Here is a 4,332-nt window from a genome sequence, read left to right on the forward strand (position 1 = left end):
TTGAGAGTGGCTCAGGTTATCATGAGCAATCTCTATTATTATGCTGCTATAAGCTTAGACTGCTGGAGGACATAGGGACCCCCATTTCATCATTCTGCTGCATTCTATCTCTATTCTGCCATTTTGCAGAATCTGTTATTTCAATCTCTAACGTTCTGCTCTCTCTGCTTTTTCTCATAGTAGTTTTGCCTCGTCTGTTCCTGTGTGGCTGTGACACCATCCTGGAGAGAAATATCAGCTGTGCTGCTCCAATCAACACTCTTGATTATAGATGTTGGAGATCGGCCTGTTTTCCAGTGTGGTCCTGTTTCTCTGAATGTGACTGGCTGGATGTGCTCTCTTCATCCTCTGACATGGGAGCTGGCTCAGAGCCCATCTGCCTGGCTGTGTGTTTCCTGGACGGGGCCGCCTTTTGCAGCTGCTTTTAGTATCTCTGCTTCTGTCTCCTTGAACCCCAGTCAGCCTCAGCAGATGGCCGCTCACACTGAGCCTGGTTCTGCTGGAGGTTTCTTCCTGTTAAAAGGTAGTTTTTCCTCTCCACTGTCACTAAGCATACTTAGTAAACCTATGTGAGTGGCTTCTTGGTTTTCCTTAGATAGAAAACTTTGAATCAGTTTGACTTTATGATCTGGTTGAATTGTAAAGTGCGTTAAGATGACATATTGTGAATTGGTACTAAAGGCACGATTGCCACACTCTGCTAATGTCTATAGCAGTGTTAGCACAGGTTGCCAACTTCCCTCAAACTTAGTAAGTTCTCTGCAATGCCGTTGCTCTTTGAAATGTTTCCAATTTTCGTCAAGGTAGCTGTCAGAACTTTGTTACTGGATGATTCTGTATAAAAGATGGAATGCAAACATTCACCAACAGAACACTGGTAGGCTGGACAAAGTATATGGCTAAAAAAACAACTGTCAACAGTTCAACATCTGGGCTGCTGTGACAAATATTCACAGTAACATGTCCTCACTGACACCATCTGTTGTTCACAAGCACTGCCAACCTACCTCCCTTTATTTTTCCAGTCTTTTGAATAACTTGGTGAACAAGGCAACAGTGAAATTGTTCAAAACCTTGTCCCCCTAAAGCTCCCAAAGATGTCATGGTTTCCTCTTTGGTACTATACTCATCTATTCCCTTCTTATGATGTTATGATGGCAGTTAAGTTAATGCGTTTCTTTTCTGGCTCCTCGCCCATTTAAACCATCATGGCACAGATGATTTCCCAGACAGATTTATCCACCTATAGCTGAACCAATTAGGCTTTAAATTTGTATTTTTACTGGGCCGAGATCAATGCAATTTATCCTTTTCTGTAGTTCTTTGCCTTCATCTAACCGTACTAGAAAGATGGTGCAGTGTTCTGTACTGTCCAATGACCATGGAACAGATTAAATTAAAGAGGTACATCTTTAGCAGAAATGCTCTTCTGTTTCCTCTTTCTCAGCTGTGTGGTACAGTTAATATTTCAATGGTTTGTTTCTGATATCCAGCGGGCACAGAGGGATGGGTGCAGGGAGTGTGGAGAACAAAGAGTTGGCATCCGACTGCAGCTCAGTTAAGAAGACAGAAGGTTCCAGAGGGTTTTCTCAAAGATTTACATGTGCAATGCTGGTCCACACAGTTCATTGGTATTCATGTCTGTGCAGGCTAATCAACATGAGGTCCCTCTTTTATCCTCCTCCGTTCTCCTTCCTAATTTGTTTTCTTCTCCTCCTTCCAAGACCACAGAAAGTCAATGGGAAACTGTCCTCTTTTCTCAGTGGTTCTCACCTTTTCTTCTTCATTCACATCTTAATTTCTGAGTCTCTCCTCCATTTCTGTCTGCAGCCAGATAAATAGAAAGAAAAGAAAATTACATTAGAGGCTTGTGTGGGAGGAGTTTACTTTGTGGTGTAAACCAAATTGCTGTGTGTGATTGTTTTTAACTGTGCATGTCAGGCTTTGAGGAATGGGAGCACAATTTGCTGTCTTAATACAGAAGGCTGAGGTCCATTAATCTGACTCTGGCTGAAAAAGGGCCTAAAATATACAGAAAATCGTTGTAACATTTGTACTTTAGCTGTTTTTTTTTTTTGTTGTTGTTTTTTTTTGACTCCGGGGATTTGATTTTAATATGTAATTAATAAATTACCATGATTATTCACTTTCAAAATAATATATTTTAGAACGTAAGAAACGCTCATGCAATCCTTGCGGTCTCTGGATGGTGTCCAAATTATATGCCATCAGCTGTTTCTGTTATGCTCTTGGAGGATTTAGATGTCCAACTGGGCCATGATTGAGTAAATATCTGTTGTTGGACTTCTGATGTAGAAACTGTGTTTCCAAACCTTATGATTGATCTTATAAACACATCTTCAGACTTGTATGTGTTGCATATACAGTACAACTGATCACCAACTGATGATTAGAGGAACTTTCAAATGACCATCAATGAACATTTGGACCTTTTTCTTTAGTTCTTCAGATCACATTACTTGGATAATTTCTCTTATTATTATCTGAGAAAACTTGGGTTGTTCTTGACTTTTAAGACAACAACCAGTGGACAAGTTAAAGGATACCAAGGGTTGTTCAAAATTGTGAAGGACTTTTAAGGCGTCTTTTTTTCAGATGGGAAACAAGGTAGAGATAGATTTTTTATATTGAACAGGAGAAAAAAAAGGAAAATTAAAATTACAAAGTAATATTAAGTAAACAGTGCATTTTTTTGCGGGTTTTTGTGAGAGATTACCACCATGTTTTTTTAAGGACTACATTGACTTTGTTTACCCAAAGCAAGGGTTGTGTCAACACCTTGGCACATGAGCTTGTTTCAAATGAAACGTTAGTCTGTTACACTATCTTGTTTATGTTTCTGAACCCGATCTGAACCCGATCTAAAATGCACAATGTGCCCAAAAGCTGACGCATATGAGTTATTCTAAATGATTCCTCAGGCCTCTGTGTGTTCTGAATGTGGGTCAGAAAACAAGAGACAAGGATACTGTAGATGTTTAGTTGAAGCAAAATACATCCGATACAGGCTGTCTCGCTGTGTGGTGTGGAGGCTGCAGCGCCCCAGACTGGAAGAAGCTGAGAAGAGTAGTGAAAATGGCAGAGAAGATCATTGGGGCTCTTTTGCCTCCCATAAAAGACATTTCACCCAAGCCTGTAACATCATCAATGACCCCTCACACTCCCACCATGGACTGTTCTCGCTGCTGCCTTCCTGGAAGAGGCTTCAAGTATCTGATGCAGGTCCAGCAGATTCTGAAACACCTTCTTGCCCTATGTCATCAGACAGCTGAATTGTTTAGAAAACTCTAAATCATGTCACAGACTCTTCATCACACTGAAAACACCAAAGCAAAATACTGCATATTTGCAACATATATATATTTAATGCTCTGAACTTCCATAGCAATGCGTTTTTTTGCAGGAAGTTTTTTTCTCCCACACTGTTTACATTTGATCACTGCTGCACTTTAAGAAATGGAAATTTATTGAAAGCTGTACAAAACGAAAAAAAATTTTATATACACAAATGACAATAAATGTTGTCTAAGTCTGTGTGCAGTCATCTTTCAACTTAGTTCTGCACAAGCGACAAACCTGTGGATATTTTAGCCTACAGTATGCTGGTTATTGACAGAATTCAGAATTATCTTCATGAATGGTTTGAGAATTATTCATATGATTTCAAAAAAATACTGATATCTACAGATGTATGTCATTTCCACCTCAAAACACTGACTGCATTATTTTTATTTTTTTACTACATACTAATTTATGATCGTCAAAAACTAATTAATTGGTGAGCAGCCTCCCCTTCCCCTCTACACACACCCACACATACACCCACACACAGTCTCTAATCAAAGCCCAGCCAAAAGCCCTGCCCCTCAGTGCACCCCCACTTTATTCTCCGTCCAGTTCCCATGCATTCCTAGCGGCCTCAGAAACCCAATCTGCCCATTTTAGTGGTGTCCACAGATCCACAGCATGGCCTTTCCGTTCTGCCAGCTGTCTCACTCTCCTTCAGCCAAAATGGAATGTTAAGCCCCACTTGTGGCCAGCTTTGTCTCCTGTCATAGCATGCAAACAAAAGACAAAGTGGCTTTTCATTGTGTTAGGTATTCCAGGACCTCTAAATCCACCCAGCACCATTCTTCCCCTGCCCTCACAAACAAATGTGCACAAAAGTACAGGTGTGTGAGTTCTGGTGTTCAAGAGATGTGTATGGAACCGCACAGCTGTGGAATGAACAACAGTTCAAGCATGTTTTTTAACGATTTAGGAAGAAAGTATTCATGGTGACTAAACCTGTTTGAACTGGACTGTTTCACC

Source organism: Cyprinodon variegatus, unplaced genomic scaffold (genome assembly GCF_000732505.1).
Source record: "Cyprinodon variegatus isolate N-32 unplaced genomic scaffold, C_variegatus-1.0 Scaffold1390, whole genome shotgun sequence".
Lineage (NCBI taxonomy): Eukaryota > Metazoa > Chordata > Actinopteri > Cyprinodontiformes > Cyprinodontidae > Cyprinodon > Cyprinodon variegatus.